The sequence below is a fragment of the Dryobates pubescens genome, chromosome 6, assembly GCF_014839835.1.
Source record: "Dryobates pubescens isolate bDryPub1 chromosome 6, bDryPub1.pri, whole genome shotgun sequence".
In the NCBI taxonomy this organism is placed as follows: Eukaryota; Metazoa; Chordata; class Aves; order Piciformes; family Picidae; genus Dryobates; species Dryobates pubescens.
Genome location: NC_071617.1, coordinates 12,954,106 through 12,966,267, shown reverse-complemented (window position 1 = coordinate 12,966,267; position 12,162 = coordinate 12,954,106). Strand labels below are relative to the sequence as shown.

Here is a 12,162-nt window from a genome sequence, read left to right as displayed (position 1 = left end):
GGAGGTCCTGTTAACTGTTTTCAGTCTGAGCTTCTCAAATAGAGCTCTGTACTTTCAAATAGAGCTTGTCTGTACTTTTTGAACTACTGAGCCACAAAACAGCAAGCATTGGCAGTGTGCTTAAATGCAATTCTAGCTGGTGGAAACAGTTCTTCTGTTCAAGTATCAATTCCCTGTCAGCAAAAAGTTCAGGTCAGCAAGGATGCTGTCTGTACAGCAATGAGGATGAGTGAGTGAGAGGAGAGAATTGATCCCTCCTTACATTGCTGCAATGCTTCTGATCCTATCATTTCCAGTGGATATGGGATAACTGTGCAGAAGATCCAGTAGCAGCCATGATGCACAGAAGGCAGCATCTCTCTCTCCCAGGAAGACACTCTAGGTCCTTTGACTTCATTCCTGGTTTTGACAAGTGAGCAAAACCTAAGTACCTTAAGAATAAATGTAAAATCTGTACTTCTAAGGTAAATTATGCACCCTTTTTTGTGGTATACATACCTACTTTTTCAAGTATTTTTAAAACCCTTTGCAAATTTTACAGACAGATACCTTTTTTTTTTATCTGCATGAAACAACTAAACTTTCATGATTTTTTATGCAACTGTTTCTACCCTTGTTGCTGAGGCACCAAATTCAGTGAAATCAAGCTTCCTTCGTGTGATTCATGCTGCTAATATAACACCTTTTAGAATAGAATAGAATAGACCAGGTTGGAAGAGACCTTCAAGATCATCGTGTCCAACCTATCATCCAACACCACCTAATCAACTAAACCATGGAACCAAGCATCCTGTCAAGCCTTGCCCTGAACACCCCCAGCGACGGCGACCCCACCACCTCCTCAGGCAGCCCATTCCAATGGGCAATCACTCTCTCTGTGTAAAACTTCCTCCTACCCTCCAGCCTAAACCTTCCCTGGCACAGCCTGAGACTGTGTCCTCTTGTTCTGTTTTAAATTCACTCTGGGTATCTGTGGTTCACATTATGCTCTGCAACAGACTGGGGTACCAATGTAGCTTCATGCTGATCATGTTGGTCCTATAGAAAGTGATGATAAAGGATAGTGGCTTGGAAAAGCACTGAGAAAGCAGAAGGCACATACAGAGAAGTGAAGGCCTGTAGAGGCGTATGACTTACACATTGCTGTTGTCATGCAACCTAGTGACCTGACATTATTTGCAGAGCTGGCCTGAAAGTGCTGCTTTGATTCAGATGAAATGAGAGCTTTGCTGGAGTCTGCCTGCTCACTCGTAGCTTACTTTCTTGCTCACTGGAGGTTTTAAGGAACAGTGACTCATTGCTTGTTGGCCTCAAATAAGGCAGTACAATCACTTTAAAACTGTACTGGAAACTTATGGCACATTCCAGTGAAGGGACAGATTGCACAGGTTCCTTCCTCATCTTCTCTCCTCAGAATTACGGCCTGGTTTCTTTGTTTTTTATTATCTTGGCCAGAGAAAAAAGATCTGAATGACACAAAGGCAAATTAAAAAAACTCTTTATAAAGAGTCTTTCCTGCTCACTTGGTCCCAGCCATGCTCTGATGGGCCTGATAGTCTTTCTGCAGAAGACTCTTACTCAGACTAGCTACAGGTAGTATTTGAAACTGTTTCTCATTTGAAGATTGATCCCAGCATATTGCATGTCCATAGGCTTCTGGATAGTGTCTTCTCTGTAAATATCTTTTGTTTCAAATAGAGGGACAGTGTTTCTACTTCAGCTGTGTATGCTAGCTTGTGGTGCCTCATTGATTTGTTGGGGTTTTTTTTCCAGTTTAGCTGAAGGGTGTTGCAGTGACATATGTTGGTACAGGCCTTTCTGGAATCCATTCAGAGCTTGACTGGTCAAAGGAAGCAGACTGATGCAGATCATATACCAAAGAATGAAATACAGAAAATTAGACCTTATTTAATTATATATATTGATCATTTCTAGAGTGATAAATTGCATAGTAGCAGAAAATATTTTGAGAACTCTTTCACCAGGTTTCTGATAGTCACTCTACCAGCAGAGCATGAGAAGTGATTCTCCTAGCTTCTTCTTGTTTCCGAGCAGGGACTAACTGATAAGATTCACTTTGTAAGATGTTATATTCTCTACTCTCTTCAGGTGAAGATGATAAATAAGCTCTTCCTACTCCTTGCATTTATTAATTTTCATTTAGGGATACCCACATTTAAGCAGGGTTCACTTCTAACAAAAAAGGATGGTCTTATCCTTGAAGGTTTGGGGGTTTTGGAGGGGAGGACATAATCTGTGAAGTCTGCCACCTCCTCTGCTTGTTCCAGAGAATCTGTTGTAACCAAGCTCTTGGTAAATGCTATATGGTACACATTGCTATTTGAAGAACTTCATTTGTGAGTTATGTACAAGCTAAAACTGAGCTGGTATTTATCTCCTTTAAGGCCTCCAAGTCACACTCTTGGAATTTTTAGTTTTATAAATACATTCAGGACTTGTGTTTTCTACTATACATTGATTAATTGATAAGTTTTTCACCTTTTGTATCTGGCAGTTCAATCTAACAGTATGTTCAGCCCAATTATATTTGCTTCAGATTTTGCTGCTTCTGTCTAAAAAAACCCCAACAGAACTAGCAGGAGAGAAAAGAGATAATTTAGCTACTGTTATTTGGAAAATCTGGAGTGCAGTGCCCACTTAACATGTTACCTATAACATATCACATCGTGTGTACCTTAATAACAGTACTTTGTTGGAAAGTTGTTTCCTTGTGCTAAGGAGCATAAAGGACACTTCTGTCTTGTTTTTTTAATATTTCTTTCCTCTACTCATGCATGTAAAGGATCTTCACTTATTGAAACTGCAGGAAGCTCCTTAATTCAAATTACAAATCAGCTTTTCTTACCAAAACAACAAATTTTCAGGGTAGGTTCCGGGAATCTCACAGAGAACAAGGTGTGTCCAGTGTTATCTATATCACCAGCTACTGAGTTAAGAATTTGGCACATGCAAATGTGGTAAAAAAAAACAATCAAACATCTAGGAAGATTTAACAACTTTGTGCTTTTATGTGAACAAGGCTATTAAAGGCATGTGCTTTGAGAGTTCCAGCTTCTAGAGTGTTACCAGACAGTTTTCTCTGTTTAATACTGTTGTTTGGATAAAAGAAACTGTTCCTTGGAAAAGGAAACTGAAAAATCTGCATTGTTGGAATCTGTATCCACTGGTTCTGTTGTGTGTAGCTTTAACATTGGGTTTAACTCCTCTGTAATAGTTAATACCAGCATTAGTTTCAAGCGCTTTGTCAATATATCATTTACAAAAAAGTGTATTCAGATTTTGTTACCAGAGTTGCTACAGACAGTTACTTTATTTACATACATGTGCAGTTGGAAACTAATTAGAAAATATTTACTTACTCAGAGCCACAAAAATGATAAAGGGAGTGGAACTCCCTTATGAGGAGAGACTGAGTGAGCATGGTGTCTTTAGCTTGAGGAGACTGAGGGGTGACCTCATTAATGTTTATAAAGATGTAAAGGATGAGTGCCAGGCTCTTCTTGGTGATACCCAATGACAGAACAAGAGGCAATGAGTAGAAGTTGAGGCATAGGAAGTTCCATGGAAACATGAGGAAACATTTTTTCCCTGTGAGGATGATGGAATACTAAAACAGGCTTCCCAGGGGGGTTGTGGAGTCTCCCTCTCTGGAGATATTCAAAACCTGCCTGGATGTGTTCCTGTGTGATCTGGTATAGGTGATCCTGCTCTGGCAGCAGGGATTGGATTAGATGATCTTTCAAGGTCCCTTCCAGCCCCTAACATTCTGTGATTCTGTGATAATTGTTCTAATCACTGGTTTGTAGAAAAACTCAGTTTGCTCATAATGTGTGTGAAAACTTGAAAGTATGCATGCACTAAGACTCGTGTGGTAGACTCGTCTCACCACACACACACATACTCCTGAAATATCTACACAATCTAGTTTCTGAACTATAAAATGGAAAGTAAATTTGTATTTTAAGGACACAGCTGCCTACTGCTAAAAATACAGTAAGAAGTATATGTGCTGTGAGCTTTTTTTCCTTACTCTTTTGATTCTAGACCATAGAAAAGCTCTTACATAAAGAATGTCCAGATTTAGTGCCTGCCAACGGTCGCATGCTTTTCAGGTTTAATGATGTAGGAATCGTTTGGCAACGTCTTAGAATTTTCTGGTGCTATTTTCTCAAACTTGGTATTCAGTGCTGGCTAAAAATGCTATTTTAATGGAGAAGGTAGACAAGGTACAAACTAGTGGCTATTTGGGCCATGATAAAGACCTGAAATATCAAGCTGATTTTTTCCTAGTGTATAGCATATGAGGTTGCTGATACTATTTTTCCTTGAATGCAAATGTTAGAAAAATGCTGTGTACATCCTCCAAGCAATTACAACATTGTTGGGTTGTTTGGGGGTTGGTTGGTTGGGTTGTGATGTTTGGTTTTTTTCTTTTTGTTTTGTTTGTGTGTGTGCGTGTTTGGGGTTTTGTTCGCTTGTTGTTGCAGTCATCTTTTCCCCCAAGACTTGATTTTGCATCGTGAAGCTACTGGGTAATACAGAAGCTCAATAGCTTATGGAATAACTGGTATTTCTTTTAGCTGAGAAGACTGTATTGCAGCTATAACAAAAGTGATAATGGCTGATTTTGAAAAGTGTTTGTGGTATTCTGAGTGTATTTTCTTACGTACAGCTTTCCATTTGTAGTGCAATAGGTTAATTTGGTTTAAGTAACTGTGAGCAAATGACCATGGCTGATTGTTGTGGGAGGAACCATGCAAAGTTAATTACTTTGTTTTCCTTTCTTGCATAATTTTAATTCTTTGTCTTTTATCCTTACTTAAGTCTGTTTATAAAAGACATGAGTAGACCTCCTGAGGTCAGTAGATGCTTCAAGTTGAGAGTTAAACATGGAGTTAATGTCTCTGTAAAGTATTTAAACAGTATTTAACTGTGCTACATATTTTCAGGAAACAGAGAAGCACAAATCCTGCTGAAGAGCTCCATTCCCTCTCATTCAGGGAGAATAAGTTAATGCAGAAACAAAACCATTACCAAACCCAAAAGTGAAGGCTACTACTTCAGTGTTGTGCATCCACAGCTGTTTTTCGATAGGATGACACCACAAGCTTCATTTAATATAATCCCAAAAAATGTTTTCAGATTTAATTTAGTTCCCTCATTCTCAAGTGGTGCTGTTGATCTTAGCAAAACTCATAATTAATTTTTCAAGGTATCTACAGCACTGGAAGAAAAATAACTTCTTAATACAAAATATGTGTCATAGTCTGCATTTTCCTTACACCTTTTTTATCTACTATCTAGAACTTGTAAATAATATTGCCAATCTGATTTCAGAATGCTGATGATATCTGTGCAGGCTTATTGATGTTTGCTCTAGTCACTTTCTGTTCTCTATGGTAGAGACAAACAACTGGATACTATAACCAATCCCTGCTCATTTTCAGTTGTATCTACTGCCATTATGATGTAACGTTGGAGGTTGTCATAAATTAGCACATTCCTGATTAGCATTAATTCAATAAATGTTCTTTACTTCAAAAGAATGCTTTGGACACGTGCTACTACTTGCATTGTTTATATATGGTACTGTAGAAACCTAACATTTGGAAGAAAAATGTAAGATGATGATTTGATAAGATTACTCAGAAATAATTAGGTGGGTGTGTAGGCTACTAAATGTATTTGATTTTAATCTCTAATTAAAAAGTTGGATTTTTAATTGTTTTTGTGATGCAATAGTTCTTACTTCATTATAGCTTTGTAAATAAGGGCCAAATTCTGTCTGTTCACTGTACCCAAATACAGAAAAATGTATTCATATGAAACAATATTCTTCTCAAAGTCAGTGACAGACTGTCTCTGTAGTTCCTTTTGGGGGATTATTCTAAGATTTTGGAGCAAATACATCTTTATGCCTTTGTACACCTTAAATTAGGAATGAAAGTGGTGGCTAACCTTGAATGGCTATCTCTATGCATTCTTTTGGGTGATGGTAGATACAATTATCTTGTAGGATATGGCACTGCCAGAAGCATAGTGGGTTCTTTCATGTCGATGCTGTCTGATTTGGAGGTCTGCTGGATGGGGTTTGGAATTAGTTGGAAGTTATAGTGAAGGTATCTGGCTGTGGAGCTACAGGTGTGAATTCAAGCCTTGCTCCATTCTACTGCTCTAGTGTTCACATAGCTTTGCCATAACAGTGCAGTTGGTCATTTGGGCTAGGTAATTAGAGACAAGCAGATGCAGTAGCTAAGGACAACTGTACTAGTCCTTGGATAAGTGAGTTACAGTGTTTAAGCACACTAGACTGGTTGCCTTTCTCAGTTTAGGAAGACTCCGACTGATTCATGGTTGGCAAACCCAGGCTTCTCTGGAGATACTCAAAACCTGACAGGATGCATTCCTGTGTGACCTACACTACTCAATCCTGCTCTGGCAGCGGGATTGGACTAGATGATCTTTCAATGTCCCTTCCAACACCTAACATTCTGTGATTTCTTCTAGTATCTGGAGCTGGGGCATCTACTGGAAACTGACAGCAGCAACAGTATGTGTGGAACTGCAATGGTACTGAATGTGTAACTCCCTAGACTTGCTTTTCTAGATAACCATTTTGAATACCAGCATTTAGTAAAGGATTGGTTAAAAGATAAATATTTTTGTTGCATTTTTGTTGAAAGCTTATCCTTCTGTGCAGACTTTTCTATAGTCTTTTGAATGGCAGCTACAACCTCATCTACTGACATGAGCTCCCAAGTTTCTTTTATTTTGTTAGTTTACAAATGTTCAATGTATTAATGGGGATGGGGAAGGGAAACAAAAAGAAATTATGCTTCTCCACAGATGAGTGCAGCTCTGTTGTGGCTTATGGGAGGGACTTGGGCTTCATTATTTTTTCTGGTTTTGTCATTGCCATCTAAATCAATCACTGCACTAACTGGGGAAGTGACATCTGGCAGCAGTATAGCAAAAGATTCCCTCTCATTTTTTTAAGTGTATAGAGCATGAAATCAGCTCTTATAAAATGGTATAATAAATTAACAAAAGTTTCTCTAATTAACTTACAGAAAATAACACAGTAGCAGAAAGGGATTTTATTTGTCTTATAGAAAATGAAAGCAATATAGAGATAGTTCAATCTTTTTCAGATGCTTCAACAGAAGAAAAAAGTAAGAAAAAGACAGGGAGAGGGCTAGTAACAGAATGGACTCATCTAATGCTGAGTAGACTTGTACAGAGCAGAATATGTTGCAAGAATCTTAGATTGTGGAAGTCCTTTGCATTCAGCAGTGGTGCCATCATGGCACTTTTGTATATACACTTAAAAATATCATGTGAAAGCCAACTCTATTGAGAACACATGTTTTAAGTGGCTTGTAAGATACAGGCTCTCAAGAGAATGAACCATTTTCTTGGGCATTGCCTTAGTTACATGGAGAACATTATATTAGAAAGAATGCTAACAATGCTGTTCCTTTTCTCACTTCACAGTGCTTTTGAATGCAGTTTTCTTGCCCTGCCTTCAGCCAAACATGTTCCAAAGTAGTTTTAAAAGCTATGGTACACATTAAACTTCATTGAAGCAGTTTGCAATACACTTTCATCCTATACATTCTCCTATTCAACTTGGAATATGTTCAAAATCATGGGTGCTAGAGGAAGTTATGTAAAGCAGAATTTGAAGTGGGCTTCCTCCTACGGCGTCAGATCTCAGTAAAACACGGTATTTTGCTGGTGAAACAAGAAAGCACACTTGTGTCCAGTGGGTGCATCCATTCCTTTGACTTTGTGTGAACTGCATCTGAAAATGTTTGCAGTGGGCTTTGAAAGTATTTGTGCTCCTGCATTTAAGTCAAGGAAGACAGGCTCTTACCCAAAATATAAACAACCTTTTTGTTTAATGAATTCTGTTTGATCTATTAAAGCATAATTGTTGTGAAGATAAAGCCTTGAAGGGAATATTAGTATGTACTTAGATCATTACAGAATGATCTTTCTCTTATATTACACCTAGTCTGAAAAATAAGATTACAGAAAGAACTGCAGAATACTGCTCTGAAAACCTTTACTTCTAAAAAAGATCTCAGAACCCTCCACTGGAACCTAAAGTAGAGATAGGCCATACTTTTGAATAGGTGACTGTGCTGAAAACATAATTCTGTTTACTAGGAACAGTTTTACAGCCACAGAATATGATTAGGAAAAGGACTGAGCGATAAACACGTATTCATCTCACATTGGAGTTGGCTTCCCCTCCCACCTTAGTGTTTGTTGTTTATTTGGGTTCATTTTACCTATGCCACCTTGCAGGAGGCCACAATGTAAATTATGAAAAGAATGTCTGCAATAAGAAATACTGTTTCCTAGAGACACGGGTTGTTTTCATGTATTTCAGAATTTGTTTATGGGGTTTTTAGATGTTAATAGTATAAACTTAAAACTAGAATAACATGGAACTGAAATAGGTACAATTAATTATTCCCCCCCTCTCTGCATGTTTTAGAAGGGTTCATCACAGAAGGGTCTGATTCTTTCAATGATGATGCCATGAGACTGGAATCCTTGGAGATTTATGATACATAAATACCTCTACTGATTAACAGCCTTTATTAAGTGGAATTTTTCACATAAACCTTTAATATTAGGTGATTGTAAACACTCCAATAGGATAGTAATGGAATTACTCATCTCCCTAGATGGACTTATTTTCCCTATTCTGGGTGTCTTGCTGTTGATTAAAACCAAATGTAATAGCTAAAGGTACTGTTCTTAAAGGTGTTCTTAATTATTACAAGCGCTGTTTGGGGCCATTGTTGCTGTTACAGTCTGTATCATCTGTATAACTTCTGTTTGGAAGTGAACTCATCTACTTCATGTGTATTTCAGCCCAACTATTTCAGATTTGATCACTTCACACTAATGTGTTTATCCAGAGCAGAATGTAGTTTTTCAGTGAAAGCATGCAATAAAACTAGCAGTGCAGACATATTTTGGATAGGAAGACAACTACTTCTTTTTCCTTTAGCTGCAATTACACTGGCAGAGGATATGTTGCCAGAAGTGACACAGGGTAACTAAGGACAGACTTTCACTTCATTGTTCCAATAGTACAGGAAACAAGTACAGTTTAAGACTCCCTCTCAAGGCAGAAAGCTATGTAGAAAATACCTCTTCTTTGGTAGGCATTTACCTAAAGTCATCACACCGCATGGATTCACAAGATAATGGTAGCAAGAGGATTATGTGGACTGTAAAGAGCTGTCCCGCTGTTAAATTGTGTCAACATGAAAATTCTGATCATTTAAGAAAAAGCACTACTACAAAAAGCATTTTGAGTCATGTGACATTGCATTTAGACATTAGCAGTAGGTTTTTCTAGAAACAATATTTTCTTTCCAGGTAAAATTCCATATAAAGGAAACCACTGAAGAGTCAGTGCAGAGTAATAAGCAATACATTAATTCAGATGCTAATATTTTCATAGAGAAGCTTAGCTTCTTGTGATGTACAGGGCTGTGAAGGTGAAGACAGCAAATGCTGTTGAGAAAGAAAATTGTTGGAAAGTTCAAGTAAACCCTCTGAATCAATAAAAATGCTTCTCCATTAGTGATGCTGAGGTATCTGTAAGGTAAGACAGGCTAGGTTGACCTGGGTGGTGTTTTTTCCTCAGGTTTGATCTCTGTGTAAACCCAAGCTAAGCGATAGTCTCAGTAGGTCACAGTGTCCTGTAAAATTCACAGCGTCCTGTAAAATTCATTTTTTGATCAAGTGGAAATGCAATTTTTTGATCCTGACCACAATTTCAGGACATTATTGTAGTAGTTGAAAAGTTTGCACAGCCTGTATCAGGGCAAAGCACTGCTGAGGCTGTTCGTCACACCTGCTTGGTGTCATTTACATGCTTCATCAAGCATGGAACCACGTCGAGCCAATAGCTGTGTAAAAATGCTTTAAGAATCTACTGCATCATTGGACAAAGAAGGGATGGATATACCCTCACTTGTCAAATGGACCTTGTTTTGTGCATGAGGAGGATTTGAGTTTGAATATTCACGGGGACTGTTTTTTGTGGGTTTTTTGTTTTGTTTTAAATAACTGTTCTTAATGTAGGAGCTACTAAAGGAATGCTTTATAACTGAAAATATCTAACAAATGAAACTGAAGAGTAGTTTGGAGTATCCAATAGCATGATTAGTGTGAACAAATAACACTGGCTCTGCAGAGTGTGGATTTTTTGCACCTGGGCATGCCATGGTCTGTTCAATATTTACAACTCAAGTGGAGTAATGAGAATTTCCTGCTTGTTTTGGAAGAAGGCTTTAGTTACAGGAAGTATGAAGTCAAAACCAGTACCAGGTGCTAGAATTCGGTACTCCTTACAACTTTGAGTTACAGATCTGTCTCTTTCCTATGCTTGCAACAGAACAGGTCTGTGCTGCCCTTCATTGAGGTCTGGGGGGGGTGGATATCAGTGCAACCATAAAGTTGTCATCTAACAAGCAGCTGCAGATGGAGACTACACAGGAGTACTCACATAATAAACATACAGTACAGAAGTATTTGGGGTAATACATCTTTTTCTTTAGGAGAACAAGAAAATCAATGATACTGCTGATAAAAATACCATTATTTTCAAACTTTTTTTTTTTTTTAATTAAAGTTGTGAGGTTTTTCCAAAGCAATTGTTTCCATCATATGTTGTATATAGCTTTTATCTTAGAATGAGTTTCTGTGAACTGGCTACAATGCTCAAACCAAAAATCTTACAGTAGACTACTTAGCTGTCAAAAGAAAAAATACACTTTTTTTATCTTGCAGACATTTTATTAGTCTTGAGTTTGTTGTTTTGGGTTTTATTTTAGTTCAAAGAATTGATATGATATTTGTATGCAACAGTATATCCATATGTAGGATCTTCTTTGTGGCACCATGTTTTGTATCTGTATGAGTACGGAGATAACAAATTACTGGGAGCAATAGTCTCACTGACTTACAGTGTTAGTGCTGAACAAATGTTTTAGCAAACAGCTTATCTGAAAAAAGGTAAGCTTGGGGTCTGCCATCTTCAACTGTGGGTTAAATTCAGGAAATTATTTTTATCCTCATCTCCATCTTCTTCTGAAAAGAGATAAGAAATAAAGTAGTAAAAGTCACACTGAGAATTTCAAAAGGAAGTGTTTTGGAATTTATACCAGCTTTTCTGAAATTGTTAAGATCAGAAAACATTTAATTCCTGCACAACATCTAAAAATTAATTGTTGCACTTATTTAAGATTTATTGCAAGTACAAAACCATTCATGTGCGTGAGATCTGCATGAGCGTAGTTTAGCTGATTATTTGAGCTTGCTGCTTTTATCATATTTAGAAGTATCTAAATATCTTAATGATTAAACATTTATGAGTAAATCTCCTCTGAAAGTCAAAACCACTGGACTTCAGAAAGTAGACTGGTACAAAGGGAATCAGAGAAAAATCCAGTGAGCTTAACTCTGTGTTGTCTGGCATCTCTATACTTCAGAAACCGATGCCAGCGTTTTTCGCTGTCCTGCTCAACAATTTTCAGATTTCTTTATCTTTTCCTCTTAAGATGTTTTCTTAAGCATAGACTGGAAGATACCAATAACAAAAAAAGATAAATCCATAGATGATGAAAGGATTTTCCTGATCTTAGTAGTTAACATAATAGTTTGAAAAGAAAAGAATTTACAAGTACTTGTTCAAATGCGCTACGTAGAGAGTGAATAAAATAAACAGCAAGATGTGTTGTGATAGGGACTCAGATGATCAAAGGGAACTACTGAATAGGCATACTTATTCTTTCAGATAAAATAAGGAAGTAATTCCTTTGAGAGTTTTTGTGATCATTTCTGTTGGAAAACTTTGTATGCATTACTCAGAAATTCAATGAAGAGAAAAGCAATACAGCCTAGATAATAGGGTCAGCTTTGAGCATGAGGTGGCATGTGGACATGGCTTGAGCTATTTCTCCAAATCATTTGAATGGAAATATTGGATTAGTTAACCTCGTGTCAGGTCTGTTAGTTAAATAAACCCTCCAACTGTTCCTGACTGAAGGATGCATAGTCGTGGCTGAAAGATGCTGCTGCTTTTCATTAGAATTTTGTCAAATATATCCT

General features: G+C 37.5%; 1 protein-coding gene across 1 annotated transcript in view; it reads left to right on the top strand.

Annotated features, from left to right (window-relative positions):
* AHI1 (Abelson helper integration site 1) overlaps nt 1-12,162 on the top strand; it is a 95,180-nt gene that overhangs the window by 57,680 nt on the left and 25,338 nt on the right. The gene's annotated exons all lie outside the window — the stretch shown is intronic.